This window comes from Rattus norvegicus, chromosome 8, assembly GCF_021556685.1.
Source record: "Rattus norvegicus strain SHRSP/BbbUtx chromosome 8, alternate assembly SHRSP_T2T, whole genome shotgun sequence".
Taxonomy (NCBI): domain Eukaryota; kingdom Metazoa; phylum Chordata; class Mammalia; order Rodentia; family Muridae; genus Rattus; species Rattus norvegicus.
In genome coordinates, this window is record NC_141541.1 from 120,340,222 (window position 1) to 120,356,745 (window position 16,524).

Below are 16,524 nucleotides of genomic sequence, written 5' to 3' on the forward strand. Positions count from 1 at the left end.
ACACAACGTGTTGTGTTAAAAGGTGGCTCACATCCAGACAGATCACACCAAGCCAGCACAGCTCACGAGAAGAGGTTTATTGTGGGGGAGAGGGGAAGAGAAGAGGACAGAGGGGTCAGAGAAGGAGCGATGGGCTGGAGGTTTCTTTTATTTGGTCGGGCCATGACCTAATCATGTGTACCACCATACACAGGTGAGGAAGCACATGGTGAAGTGCATGCTTGGAATGTGTGGTGGTTGCCATGGCAACCTTTGTCGCCTAGGGGTGATGTAATCGCTGGATTCGGAGGTGACCATAAAGCCAGTCTCTGATGCCTACACACAGACTATACAGTGTGATGGAATACAGGCAAAACTTGAATGATTATGAAATAGGATTCTATCCACTGCCTGGCATGCTGGGAAGCTTTATGGTCCTCTTGGCACGTGCTACAGTGGGGACTCACAACAGCTCTATGACATCAGTGAGTGCCAAGACTGGGTCTTCTTATGATCCATATGCATATTGAACACAAGGACCAAGGAGGCTCACTATAATTCAACCCTGCTTCTTTTTAATCCTCCTCATCCTTCCATAACTCTGTGGATATTCAATTAATGTAGAAGTGGTGAGGGTAAACTGTAGAAGCAGTGAGGGTAAATTGAACCTGTGCTGACAGAACAGGAAATCCCCAGAGTTCAGTTTGTGTTAAAATTAGGTTAACTTTGATTGTTCACAAATCTAACCTGTTCTTGTGTCCTTTGGATATGGTCTGAGGAAAGTCCAGTTTTATCCTGGACTACTCTACAGACAGCACACAGTACTGCCCTTCTCTCACGTATCGATTCTAAACAGGTACCACTTCAGGGCACTGATACCAAGGAAGAATTCTCAGGGTGTTGGGAAGTGTTGCTCTTCAGTGAGAGCTCAGGGGTCAGAATATCTCTTCTTAGTCTCCAGACTTCAAACCCAGAATCTGGGCCTTCAAAAAGAGACACAAGAAACTCTGTTATGGGTGAAATAGTTGTGACCTTGAATCACTGTCTCTAGACTTAGGGTATTACGTAATGATGTGCCCATTTTAGTTATTGAGACAAAGCCATTGCCTTTGTAAATATGGATGTGAGAATATGCTATTTTTTCATTATGAAGAAAGTGCATATTTTTTTCCAAATCCAATAGTTTCTCTCTAGAGAAAACTTAAAAGTCAGGCCAAGTAGTCTCAATGCTGAAATTGCAAACTTCAAATGCAAAATATCACATAGTACTTCCAATCATAGTTCAGGGTGTCTAAGAGTCTGTTATGTGACCATAGGCCTGGGGAGACTTACCACACATGCCATGGAGGGAACTGATGAAAGGCCAAGTAAATATACTACCAATATCTAATTTGGTAAATCAATGATTTTTCTTTTATTTTTCAGATTTTCAGATTATAATTATATAATTTCACCTTCCCTTTCTTCCTCCAAACTCTACCATATATCATATAACCCTCCTTGCTCTTTCAAATCCATGACTTCTTGGCTCTTTGTCATCAATTTTTATTATATATATATATATATGTATATTTGTATATGTACAATATGTGTGTAATATGTGTGATAAATATATATGCAATCTATGATTAAAATATGTATATAATATATGTGATATATGAAATATATATTATATGCCTATTATATTACCTATATATACCTATTATATACCTATATATCTAGGTACCTCACCCTATCTACATTACAACCTACTTAGTCTGTATAACATTACTTGAATGTATATTTTCAGGGCTGATCATTTGGTGTGCGATAACCAGTAGGTGTGTTCTTCTTTGTGGAAGTCTGTTACTTCCACATTCGGCATTCCTCACTTGCATATAGGTGAACAGTGAGTCTTTGTTTGTATACTTACAGAACTATGAGTGAGGACTTACTCTGAGGAGCTAAAATAACTTAAGGACAGGTGCATCTACAAAAACCCACCCCAGCATATCTGACAGATCATGAAAACTAGTGTGCACTGAATAACCTATAGGCAGCTTGACAGGTTGGGAATGTCCTTTCTATGTAATCACTTGGTCCAAACCTTTTCTAGCACGCTCAGTTTCTTCCCTGTGGCTAGGCAGGTCTGAGCATTTTCCAGAGAGCTCGGCTTATCTGAGAATGTCTTCTGCACGCTTTACTGATTTTTGACACATTTTTAAAGAGTGACGAACCTAGTGAATCCAATCAGTTTCAGGGACTTCCTGAACCCTTTTAATTGTTTACTTTCTGAGCTTAGCAGCTTTCTGTAAACTGGAATGTTTTGCCCACTCCCCTCATCCCCCTTGAAACATCCTGGGTCTTAATGATCCTCCCTCTAAGATTGAGAACTGTGGTTAAGTATTGATAGACACTAAAGTTCTAGGCAACAATAGTGGGAATGGAAAGTCTAAATCTATTCCCAATAAATACAGAAGTGAAACAACCATTTTGCCAAAAGTTTGGTTTAGCATATCTAGGACAAATGCCACCCTTTCTTACCAAATGGAACAATAACAGACTGGAGAGTTCATGCTTCATTAATGGCAAGCTAGAGAAATAAATCCTTTTTATCGCTACTAAAAATAAATCAACTCAAACAAATATTAATGAAAATGCAGCTAGGAGTGTCTCAGGTGTTAAGTGAATAATTGCATGCAGAATTCATTTTTTAAATTTAAATGGCTAAGGCAGGATGTAAATAATGGGAAAAATCAAATTTAATCCTGCTGCTCTAAAGACAAATTTTAAGAAAAGGATTTGTTTTATTGGAGAGAGAGAGAGAGAGAGAGAGAGAGAGAGAGAGAGAGAGAGAGAGAGAGAGTGTGTGTGTGTGTGTGTGTGTGTGTGTGTGTGTGTGTGTGTTCAAATAACTGCTGAGGTCAGCAGAAGGAGTCTGGTCCCCTGGATGTAGAGTTATAAGCAGATTTAAGTTATCTGACATGGTTGCTAGAACCTGAACTTTGGTCCTCTGAAAGAGCAGCAAATAGTCATAACTGCTGAGCCATTTCTTTAGCTCTGAGTGGGTAAAACTACAGACTAACAAAACATAATCACTACATTTTGACAGTTACCCTACCTCTGAAGTGAGCACCTGTACCTTCCCAGAGCATGAGAACTCAAGCAACCCTGCTACCTTTGCAGACTCCTCATGCAAGAGTAGCCTCCTGAGGGTAGATCACTAGTACCTTGATATAGAAGTTTAAAGGTGTGGGGGTTAGGGAATAGTTGAAATATTGCACACAGACAAAGGGTATCCCTCCCTCCATTTGTCCCTGCCCTTCCCTCTTTCCACCAAATACAGTGAGTCCTCTCAGGCAGTTTTGTAATGGGTGGCTTTCTTTCAGGGCAGCACCCAGGGCACAACTCTGGGGTGGAGGAGATAGAGCGCCCCTGATAACATGGCACCTGTGTTCTACAAGTTGCCCAGTGGGAGCAGATGTGGGCTCCCATTAGCAGTTCCTATCCCAAGGAAACTCTGCCTAGCACTACAAGGAACTATAAAACAGCAGTGTCTGGAGTTCTGATCTTTCTTGACTGACTGAACCTGTTTTGTCTTTCTTAGTTGGAAGAGTGAAGTAAAGTACTGGATGTTTAACTGTAAAGGAGCTTCTTCAAACGAGAGAAAAGATGGGAGATACATGCCAACAGTGAGTCCATGCAGAAGTGGCGTCATAACTGGTGACTAGAAGTGGAATAAGAGATTCTTCCTGCATCACGACTGCTATAGCACACAGTCAGAAGGAGCAAGTGACTCACTCACACAGCTGCTTGGAGCTACAATGCCACACAGCCTTTGGTATTCTCTAAAAAAAATAATTTTATTTAGATTTTTGATTTATTTACTTTTGTTTTGTGTGTATGAATACTTGGTCTGTATGTCTCATTGCCACATTCATGCTGTAACCACAGAGGTCAGAAGGGAACACTGGATCCCCTGGAACGGTAGGTACAGATGGTTGTGAGCTGCTGGGTAGGTGCTGGAAACCAAACCTGAAAAGTCAGCCAGTGATATTAACCCGAAACATCTCTCCAGTCCCCTCCCTTTGCCATTCTTACAGAATATAGAAGAATTTCTTGAATGAGCATTTGCTGCTGTAAGTCCTGGGGACAATTTCAGGAGACGAAATTACTGGTTATTTTTATAATTCCCCCCAGTTATATTACCACTTTGCTGTGGAGATGGTTAATTAAGCCCATTATGCTGTCATCTTAGAGCTACTGGCCTGTCAGTTTCATCTTAAAATTCAAGTAAGAAATCCCTTTAATTAATGCTTTCATGTCGAACTACCAATTCTGAAATGAAGACTATTTGTCAGCATGCACAGTTAAATATTTTATCAATTTCATTTTATTTTCCACCATAATTCATTGTTATCCCAGTAAGTGTTTTTGGCTCCTAAATGCAGACAGAGAAGAAGTAAAGAAAGAGTTCGTGGGTTTTTTTTTTATTGTTTATTTATAACCCAGTTGAAATGAGACCAAATACTGTTGTTATCTACATGATGTGATCGGCACCTTCCTTTTGGTCTAATTGATAGTTATATTTTTATAAAAAAAATCATTGTTTGTGCACCCTGTAGACTTAGATTTTTTTAAAACTACTTTTAATATGGGTCCTCAAATGCTTCAAAGCACCCCTTCTAGTCCAAAGGTAGGGGAGAAAGGATGGTAAATAGAACAAGGGATGGGGACCTGTATAGAAGTAGTGTTCTGGGGTGATTCCAATCTCTGTTCGTCAGGATACCAGCAGTTCAGTTCATTAGTGTTAGGATACCAAGCACAAATCTGCATAGTTAGCAGGATCCAGCAGAAACACCCAGGCCTCCACCAAATCTTCACAAGTCAGTGGGAGCAACCAGACCCAGTCAGACACTAGGAGTTCTCTGCTGTGCCTTTCAACAAAGTGAAGATCAGTGAAGATGCTAGATCACTAAGTGTTGCAAGGCTAGCAATGCAAGAGCGTTGTCACTGTCTGTTGAGTCCTATTTATACTGTCTCCAAATATCACAGGTCATTAGGTCTTGCCTCAGCAGAATACCATGTGAGGTTGCAACACATGACCTAACCATGTTCTTTCTCTTCCTTGTTGAGGCAGGTCTATTCTTTATTCTTGCTGTATTGTAATTAACTATAGTCACTCTGCTCAATAAGAGTTTAAATTTATCTTTACTGAGTGAAACTTCAGAATCTTTGACAAACATTCTTTGCCTTTGCTCTTTTTCTAAAGTCTTTGGTAAAGAACATGCTCTTCTGTAAAATTAGATGTTCGGATTCAGCAACATATAGTACCCTGCTGTGTCTTTCTGTGCCTGCATATTTCACTTAATGCAGCATCCTCTGAGTGGTTACGCTGCTGTAAATGATGGCATTCTGTTCCTTGTAAAGCTGACTATTGTTCCCTTGATTATGCCTTTATCCATTCATGTGTCACTGTTACTTGGGTCTTATTTAAAACTTTACAGTGAACGTAGGACTGTAAACATCAACATGTTGGTGTCACTTCCCGCGGACATGTTCTAATAACTGAAGTTAATATGGCCATGTGTAGTTTGATGGTTACATTTTTTGTAAAAACTGTATACTCTTTTCCAAAATGATTGTATGACCTTCGATTCCTACCAGGAGTCTATAAGACTTATCTATCCCTATGCTCTTGCCCAGACTTGTTTCTCATCTTTTTTATAGAAGCCATTCTAAGGGAATAAAGAAAATCTTGTTATGTTTTAAATCTGCATTCACCTAATTAGTAGTACAGAGCATATTTACACTCGCCTTAGACATTTGATTGTTTGGGGTTTTATTGTTTTTTTATTGGACATTTTAGGTATTTACATTTCAAATGTTATCCCTTTCCCTCATTCTCCAATCCCTTCTCCCCATTCTCATGCTTCTATGAAGATTCTCCCACTCACACCTCAACACCATGTCATTCCTCTCTACACTGGGAAAATGACCCTTCATAGGGCCAAGGGCTTCTCCTCCTATTGGTGCCAGACAATGCCATTCTCTGCTACATGTGCTGCTGGAGCCATGGGTTCCTCCATGTGTACTCTTGTTAGTGGTTTAGTCCCTGGGAGCTCTGGGGTGTCTGGTTGGCTGATATTGTTGTTCTTCCCATGTGGTTGCAAACCCCTTCAGCTCCTTCAGTACTTTCTCTAACTCCTCCATTGGTGTCCCTGTGCTCAGTCTGATGGTCACCTTAGACTTTTGTATGCCTCCATTTGAGAACTGTGTGAGGGTTCTTTGCCCACTGTAAAGTACAGGGTTTTAGGGTTCACATTTAGGTTTGCAATCTTACATATTTTAGATATTAAACTTTCTTCAGAAGTATGGTTTATAAATATCATTTTCTCACTTTCTGAGTGTTGTTCTTTTATCTACAACAATGTAAGAAACAGTGTTATTTCTTTGCTTTACAAAAGATTGGTATCTTTATATGATCTCATGTTTTTCACTCTATTTCCCAATACAATGCCTTTTATTAATTTCTCTTACCTAATTCCACAGCTGGGACTTCCAGTCACATGTGAAAATGGTGTCCCTGATTACAAAGGAAGGCCTTCACAATTGAGTGTGCACATGAGGGCCTGGTCTGCCATACATGAACTGTGTTGTAGTAAATTTCATTTCTTCCTAACTCAACCCTCTGAGGTTTTCTTTTATCAAAGTATATGTTTGACAAACCTTTTTCTGCCTTCATGAAAATGCACATATTCTGATTTATAGTTTATTTTAATATTTTCCTATATCTCTCTATGCATATGCATGTGTAAGTACAGGAAGCCTCAGAGGCCAGAAAATGACATTTGATACTGCAGATTTAGAATTACAGGAGATTATGAGGCTCTTGACTTGGGTCCGGGAACTGAACTTGGGTCCTCTGTGAAAGCAGGACATGTTTTTAACTGCAGAATCATCTATTTTCTCTCTTCTTTCATTTTCTTATATTTTTTCAATTAAAATGCAAATTATGCCATTTTATCCTTTTTTTTCCTTCCTCAAACCTCCCCCATCCCATTCTCTGTTCCCTTCGGAAGTCTTGGGCTTCTTTCTTTGTTACTATTGTTACATGCATACCTCCCTAGGGATGATATACCTAATTAGTTATTCCCTAGGAAGGATACACCTAATTGGCTATCCAATACTAATGATTAGCTCTAAACTCATATACATATAAGGAACATTTAGATGGGCTGAGCTTTCAGTTTCTTAATGTGGTGTGAAATAGGATTGATTAATATGAAATGACAATTCAAAAATTTATTACATGTATTTATTTGTGTGTATGTGTGTATGCATACATGTGCATGCATGCATATGCATATCCCCATGCATGTCAACAGGACATGTGTAATAGTAGAGGACAACTTATGAGATTTGGATTTACTCTGTGTGTCTGGATCTTAGGGATCAAATTCAGCTGGTCAAGATGAGAGAAAGCACCTTTACCTGCAGAACCACTGTGAGAGCTGTTTTACTAAATTACCCAAATAAAATCATAAGAGATATCCATCCAATAAATGTCTAAGTCACAACATAGTAACAAACAAAAAACATGAAAAAACAATGTATGACTCCACTAAAATATATTAACTCCTCAGTTACCAAATCCAAAACAGACAAGGTTAACAAGCTCTTAGATAAAATAAGGAAGAGAGAAGAACAAACAGACGGGGACAGCAGGTCGGGGAGTAAGCATCTACCTTGATATTAAAGAGGAAAAGTGAATAGTCTATGTGGAACCAACAAAAACCTTCTGATTATGAAGCAATATTTTGAAGTCAAATATTCCTCAAACTGGAAGTGCTTGAGTAAAACGGAATAAATTCCTGTACCTATCAAAATTAAATTAAAAGAATATAAATAGCACAGACAAATAAATAATGAGAAATGAGATTGAATTCATAATTACAAAACTCCCTGAAATAAATCTTACAACATGATTCTATGTCAACATTCCTGGAGTAACCACCAATGACACTCAAAGTATTCATGAGCACAAAGAGACAAGAGATATTATCCAAATCATGATACGAATTCAGCATTACATGAATACACACTATGAAAGCATAGAATTAATTTTATACAAATATTGAAAGGGATGGGCCAATTTCCCCAAAGAATATAAACAAGGAACTTGTCAACAAAATGTTTATAAGCCAAATTAAACAACACTGAATATATAAAACACAGTAGTCTTAGTTTACTATTGCTGCGGTAAAACACCATGAACAAAGCAACTTGTCAAGGGAAGGGTTTATTTTAGCTTGTACTTTAGCCTATACTGGTAACAGTCTATCATTGATGGAAATCAGTGCAAGAACTCAAATGGGACAGGAACCTGAAGGCGGAAGCTGATGTCGAGACCAAGTGGAGTGCTGCTTACTGAGTTACACCCCTCAGCTTGCTCATACTGCTTTCTTGAAGAATCCAGCATCACCAGCACAGAGATGGCAACACAAAACAAGCGAGGCCCTTCTCCATCAATCACTAATGAAATAAATTCCTTACAGTGAGTTTTTAATTTATTCTTTAATCAGTTTTTACAGTCCAGACTTTATGCCCCTTCAGGTCCACCATCTGACTGTTCCGCATTACATACTGCTCCCTCGGTCTCCAAGAATATACCTCCACCCTCCCATTCCCCATCCCACCAGACTTTCCCACTGCCTGGGGCCCCAAGTCTCTCAAGAGTTAGGTGTACCTCCTCTGACCCAGTCCAGGCCCAGCAGTCCTCTGCTGTATAAATGTTGGAGGTCTTATACAGTGAGACCTTATGGAGGCATTTTCTCAATTGAATTCCTTTTCTTTCAAACAACTAGCTTGTGTCAAGTTGACATAAACCTTTCCTGGTGATACTGTTTTCATCCTAGCTATGCAAAGATGGTTCATCTTATGAAAATTGAAACTGCAACACAGCATAAATGGCACCAGGTACAGAAAACACATAGTCTCCCAACAGATGCAGAAAATGCCTTGGCAAACCTCAGCAAACGTTTATCATAAAAACCCTGAAAATACTGAAAATGCAAAGAACATTTCCCAATAAAACAAAAACTGTCTGCAACAAACCAAGAGCTAATTGGGCTCTAAATTAGAAAACAACAAACAAGCAAAACCAACAGAAAGCATTTTATTTAAAATCAAGAGTGAGACAAAGGTGTCCCAGCACTACTCAATAAAGCAAGAGAAATTGTTAAAATGGATATGAACGAAAAGAAAGTCAAAGTATCCTAAATGTGGGTGACATGCTCTCATACCTCAAAGACCTAACGAAAGCACTTGACATGCTAAGCAAAGCTATCACATAAAGTTAGACACACAAACAATGATGGAAGATTTCTATATACAAACAACTTGTAACAAGAGAAATCAGGGTGGGGAATGGTGGGGAGGATTCCATTTTCAATAGTTTCAAAAACGCTGAAGAATGAACCTACTAAGGAGATAAAAGACCATTACAGTGAAACCTTTGAAAGAGTAAAGAATTGAACACTAAAAGATGGAGAGAGCCCCATGTTTATATGGACTGGAATAATTAAAATTATAAAAATGACTGTCATAAAAATGATCTACAGATTCATATCTATCTGTGTTAAATAACCAATCATCTACTTCAAAGACTTAGGAAAAAATTTTAATTCACACTGAAACACACTAAATCCCAAATATTTCAAATAATTTTAAAGGGAAGAAAGAGCAAAGCTGGAGGTATGACAGTACCTGGAGCTAAGTTATACTACAAAATCACAGTAACAAAAAGTGTGGTATTGACAGAAAACACCATCAATCATTTGACTAGAATGGAAACGAAACATGAGCAGAGAGCTACAGCCACCCGATTTTCAACAAAGATGGGACAAGTATATGCTCAAGAATTAACAACTTCTTCAACGAATGGTACTGGTGAAACTAAGTACCAAGATTATAAAAGAGTGGATGTAAATTATTCCCTCTCATCAACTCAAAGTGTATCCAATACCTTAAGCTAAAGCTGTGACTTAGAGAGAAAAAAAACACTTGAAAATATAAGATGAGGCTTTCTGGGAAAATCTTAAGATACCTTAAATATAAAAATTGACAATGGGATCCTGTGAATTTAAAAAGTTTGGTACAACAAAGGAAACATTGACTAGAATGAAGAGATAGTCTACAGGATGGGAACTAAGGTTTGCAAACTGGTAGGAAATTCATATCGGTATAAAGAATTTAGGAAATTAAACAGCAACAATAATCCAATGATCAAAAGAACAGTTATCAGAAAAATTAAATAAAAGGAGAAGTATAGGTGAAATGATTTCAGCATTCTTAATTACCAAAGAAATTCAAATCAAAACTGCATTTAGAGTCCATGTCAATTAGAATGGCCGGGATCCAGAAATCAAATGATAAATGCTGGAGAGAAGGTGGAGAACCATGAGTCTTTGTAAACCACTGGTCATGCAGACACTGGTTGAAAATCAGTATAGAGGGCCAGCTGAAAACCAACAGCAGATACCATTTGATTCAGTTAAATCTCTCTAGGGAATACTCAAAAGATTTTATGTAAGCGTGCCACAGAGGGATCTGCACCTGAAGCTTGTTAGTTTGTCATTCTCGATAGCCAAAGTAAAAAGAACTACCTGATTGTCCACCAGTGATGAATGGCTATACAAGATGTGGTATATGAACCCAAGAAAACCCTTGATCACAAGGAACAAGGAAATTCTGTCATTTACAGAAATTTAAATGGAACTCCAGATCATCACGTCAAGCAAGCAAAATCAGAAAAGACTGTCGCATGTTTTTCATAGGGACAATCCAGATTTGTTTTTTGGGGGGGAAGGGGCATAGCAGAGTTGTATTGTGTTATTTCCAGTATAATGTGTTCTTAATTGAAATTAGTCACTTCCAGAGACAAATATCACATGCTGCTTTCATTCATAGGAAGGAACTAGGAATAAAAGTACAGTCACATATCATCAGCAGCATCATCATAATCATCATCATCATAATAATAAATGACTACATAAAAGCACTATAAATTCATCTATTTCTTCTAGATTTTTTCAATTTAATGGAACATAAATTTTCAAATATTGCCCAAATGTCCTCTGGATTTAATGGCATCTGTTATAATGTTCTCATTAGCTACATATAATGCTGTTGATCTGAGTCTTAATTCTTTCAAAGAACCAAATATTTGTTTCTATGTTCCTATGCATTTTTTATTTGTTTTCATTTTCTTACCTTAAGTTCTGATTTTTAATATTCTTTCATTCTATAGAGTTTTATATTTACTCATTAACATTTCTAAAATCTTGAAATGTATCCAATCGTTTTTTCAGATTGTTTTATTGGATATTTTCTTTATTTACATTTTAAATGCCATCCTCCTTTCACAATTTCCCCTTCAGAGCCCCCTATTCCATCCCCTCTCCCTTGCTTCTATGAGGGTGCTCCCCTACCAATTCACCCACTCCCTCCCATCTCCCCACCCTGGCTTTCCCCTACACTGGGACATTGAAGATACTTGAAATTCTAGAACTATACAAAGAATCAACAAAACCAGGACCTGGTTCTTTGAGAAAATCAACAAGATAGATAAACCCTTAGCCAGACTAACTAGAGGGCACAGAGACAGTATCCAAATTAACAAAATCAGAAATGAAAAGGGAGACAAAAACTGAAAAACTGAGAAAATTTTTAAAAAATCAGATTCTATTACAAAAACCTATATTCATCAAAACTGGAAAATCTGGAGGAGATGGACAATTTTCTAGACAGATACCAGGTACCAAAGTTAAATCAGAATCAGATAAACCATCTAAACAGTCCTATAAGTCTTAAAGAAATAGAGGCAGTCATTAAAAGTCTCCCAATCAAAAAAGCCCAGGACCAGATGAGTTTAGTGCAGAATTCTATCAGACCTTCATAGAAGACCTCATACCAATACTCTTCAAACTATCCCATAAAATAGAAACAAAGGAAACATTACCGAATTCATTCTATGGAGTCACAATTACACTTATATCTAAATCACACAAAAATCTAACAAAGAAAGAGAACTTTAGAACAATTTTCCTTATGAATATCTAAGCAAAAATATTCAGTAAAATTCTTGCAAACCAAATCCAAGAACACATCAAAATGATCATTTACCATGATCAAGTAGGCTTCATCCCAGAGATGCGGGGATGGTTCAATATACAGAAACCCATCAACGGAATCCACTATCTAAGCAAACTCAAAGAAAAGACCACATGATCACCTCATTAGATGCTAGGAAAACATTTGATAAAATTCAACACCCCTTCCTGATAAAAGTCTTGGAAAGATCAAGAAGTCAAGGCCCATACCTAAGCATTGTAAAAGCAATATACAGCAAACCAGTAGTTAACATCAAATTAAATGGAGAGAAAGTTGAAGCAATCCCTCTATAATCAGGGACTAGACAAGGCTGCCCACTCTCTTCTTACCTAAAGATAGTACTCAGGGGTTGGGGATTTAGCTCAGTGGTAGAGCGCTTGCCTAGGAAGCGCAAGGCCCTGAGTTCGGTCCCCAGCTCCGAAAAAAAGAACCAAAAAAAAAAAAAAAAAGATAGTACTCAAAGTCCTAGCCAATGTAATTAGTAACAAAAGGAGAGATACAAATTGGAAAGGAAAAAGTCAAAGTATCACTATTTGCAGATGATATGATAGCATACTTAAGTGACCCCAAAAATTCCACCAGAGAATTCCTAAACCTGGTAGACAATTTCAGCAAAGTGTCTGGGTATAAAATAAACTCAAACAATTCAGTAGTCTTCTTCTGCTCAAAGGATAAATAGGCTGAGAAAGAAATTAGGGAAACAACACCGTTCACAATAGTCACAAATAACATAAAGTACCTTTGTGTGACTCTAACCAAGCAAGTGAAAGATCTGTATGTCAAGAACTTCACGTTTCTGAACAATCCAGATTTAAATAGGATTCTGCCTATGGAAAAAAATATTTAGCTTTGAAGGAATCCTTTTTTGGGAGGAGGGATAAGACCAGTGGGTATAATACCAGCCAAGCAAGTCGGCAGGGTACATGTGGCTATGATCTGTGCTTTAAGGCCAAGATCTGCCATCTTTGTTTTGTGGAAGTTCTGTGTGCAACATGTCTAAACACCAGTGTAGGAGATCAATACACATAAGGCTGTCTTCCCTTTCCTCTTACATCAGAACTTTTGCTTCTGACAACAGCGTCTTCTCCGTGTTGTCTGAATGCTTCATTGACATCCTGCACTCTTCATTCCCAAAATGATAACAAACCAGCTCACTCCTTTCATCTGCAACCATTTACCATCAAGGATATATTGTTTGCTGTAGACCTAAGTCCCTTTAATCTGGTTCCCTCAATGTGTATCCTCCATGATGCCCTGTGAAGAGACTCTGATTCATATGTATCCCTAACTCTAAATAACATAGAATTACAAAGAACTGTGTGATGGATTTTAGGAAGGATATCAAATGTCCTGCTTTTAAATAATTAGGTATTTTAATCTTCATTGGAAAAATGTTTGTAGTATCTGATAATATAGATGCATATCACAGGTCTGCCAGACACAGATGCACAGAAACGTTTCATCTGTATCAAGAAAGAATGTGGCAAGTGGGGACTGTCCTAGGCAAACCTAGGTAATAGGATGGCTAATGTGATTAAATATTGTATCTAGTTCCTAGGGTTCTGAAAACAAATAGGATAAAATGGAGAATTCACTTTTAATTGGAAAAGAATCACGAAGCAACTGATCAAGGAGACATCTCTTGACAGCAGTTTTAAACCGAGTCAGTGATAAGGGTATAAGTGAGCACTGTATAGGGAAATATTGAGTGGACTTCAATTCCAGCCTCCTGGGCTTTTGGGACAGCTGTTTCTATATTGATCTTTCTGCATTTGTTTTTTACTAATACTTAAAAAGGCATTATATTAGGTGGTATCGTTTAAATGTATTAAGTAATTCTATTTATTTCCTATTTATATGCTTACAGATTTTCTTATGGTACTCAAGTTCCATTTCTAAACAATGCTCCACACAAAGAAACTTTTGAATTTACAAAGCTTAGAAAGTTGTGTACAGTCCTTTATTTTTGTTTGTTTGTTTGTTTTTCTAGTAACCCAATTCTTATAAAATTTTGATGTCTTGAGCTGTATTTCATGGGTACTTTTAACAACTGTAATCTTTTGCAGGATGTTTATGTATTTATAATCATTGACATCATGGTGTGAATTATAGTTAATAACTCTGTGTGTGTGTGTGTGTATGTGGTGTGTGTGTGTGTGTATGTGGTGTGTGTGTGTGTGTGTATGTGGTGTGTGTGTGTGTGTATGTGGTGTGTGTGTGTGTATGTGGTGTGTGTGTGTGTATGTGGTGTGTGTGTGTGTGTGTGTGTGTGTGTGTGTGTGTGTGTGATGCTGTAAGTGTGGTGAGCATACCTGTATGTTTGAGTATGTAGAGGTCGGAAGTCAATGATAGACATCTTTTCACTGGATCAGTTCATCTCTATTTTTTGAAACAGGATCTTTCACTAACAGTGAGGCTCTTTAATTTGCTTGTGCTAAACAGCCAGTGAGCTTTAGAGTCCTACCGATTTCATGCTCCCCTTCCTTAAAGGTTGAAGTTATAGGTAGGGTCCACCATGCTGGGAATTTTATGTTGCTTCTGGGGATATTAACTCAGATCCCTGTGTTTGCTTACAAGTGCTTTACTGAGCCCACCTCTCCAGTTCTGGAAATTTCCTAAGTTTGCTGTGTCCTACAGGAATATTACTCTGATAGGCATTCATCATTTCCATGTGACAATACCGGACAAATTAATTAGAAACATACTGAGCCCTAAAATAAACAAAGACATTAATAGATAATCTATTGTGTAATGGTTCTGATATTTATTCCTCAACCATAGGAAAGGCTCTTGTCAAAGTAGTTCAACAGAGCTAGGGAAGTGACTATTGACATGACAATGTAACCTAGGATGTGGAAGTATTAAACTTTTAGAACTTTAAGTGATGACGAGATGCAGCCTAGCCCACAAAATTTCAGGATACAGGCAAACATATCCATCTGTGACACATTCCTGGTTATTTAATGCAGCCAATTACAAAATTACATTGTGATCTTCTTGGCAACCCTGTTTTGTTATTGTTGTTAGTGGCTGTCTCTCTGTTAGTGTTGCAATATATATACAAGACTTTCATGGAGTGATCAGTCCAGCAGCCCCAGCCACCGAGAGCTTAGCCAGATGCAATTGGTATAATAGCACTTAACAGAAACGTTCTGCAAACAGGTGACCTCCCCACTCTCACCAAGCAGGCAGGAACAAATAAATCCCCAAGGCACACAGCTACATAAATTGAAGTGTATTCAGAAAGACTTGAGGTGATTTGTAAAGGGTAGAGTCCACCTTTTTGCAGCTCCAGAATAGAAAGAAAAAGTAATTCATACCTTTAAATTAGCTCAGAGTTCTAGTAAGGAGACGCCTGAATGAAGTAATTATCAGCTGCGCGATCTCATTAACTTGAGGCAGTACTGAGCTGAGGACGCCAGGCATTAGCGTCTCAAATGTGCTCAGGTAGTCACATACATCATCTGACAGGTCCCCTCCCCCCCCCCCCCGTCACCAACTAAATACACCCAGAAAACAACTCACTAGTGATGAATATAAGATTTAGGCAACATTGTTAAAAGGCAACGTATAAAGTGAATTTTGGGTCAAGGGCAATAAAAGTGTCACAGGATATGCATGAGAGTGCCTCAAGGCTTCCATTTCAAACTGAAATGACCCCACACAAGTTATTCATCTTCATAAGCTTGTAAAACAGTATGCATTCATAATTGCCCAAAGTACAAACAATCTAGAGTATAGCAATCAATAAAACAGAAGTCTTTCTTTACTCCATCTTTACTTATAACTTATGAGCTATACTCATGATGTAGCATCTGCTGAGTGTATAAATAATATTTACCATAAAGACAAATGCCTATTTCTCTCATTTTATAAGCTTTTTGAAATCTCTCTTAGAAAACTTGAAGAACATTTAAAAATACGTTATCATTTGTTTTTATGGTATTTTATTGGGGAATCTACATGGGTTTTTTTAATTTTTTTAATTAAACATGGGATAGAAATATGTTTCTCATAATAATAAAACTGCATATGGGTATTTTGGGGATATTAATAAATATGAAGGGCTGAGGCATTACTTTGAGCCATATGTCTCAAAACATCTAGGAATTTCCCTCTTGGACCCAGAAATTATATCTAAGAAGAAACAACCAACAAAAGAGGCAAGGTGTAATCTTTATTTAATGTGTGCTCTTTAAACTATAACTGGCCTTTTAAAACAAGCAGCATGGAAGTCTGATGTTCCTTTCATGTTGCTTCCTCTGTCTGTTTAGACTCTTTCCAAGCATGGCAGTTACCAGGGGAAGACTTTCCAATACCCTTCTCCAAGAGAAACTCCAAAGACCAATGTTCTAGAACGTCAACTGTCAAGTTAGTAAGAATATGATGGCA

At 37.8% G+C, this 16,524-nt stretch overlaps 1 protein-coding gene across 4 annotated transcripts in view; it reads left to right on the forward strand.

Annotated features, from left to right (window-relative positions):
- The first annotated feature begins 253 nt into the window (after window positions 1-253).
- LOC103690464 (uncharacterized) overlaps window positions 254-16,524 on the forward strand; it is a 45,561-nt gene continuing 29,290 nt past the window's right edge. For 3 of the 4 annotated variants that reach the window (XR_015627397.1, XR_015627399.1, XR_015627398.1), the window contains exons 1-2: window positions 262-464; window positions 3,566-3,799. The gene's annotated coding sequence lies outside the window, so the exon portion shown is untranslated. Of the gene's footprint in view, window positions 465-3,565; window positions 3,800-16,524 lie in introns of all 4 variants that reach the window. The other variant, XM_087564097.1, reaches the window with a different exon arrangement.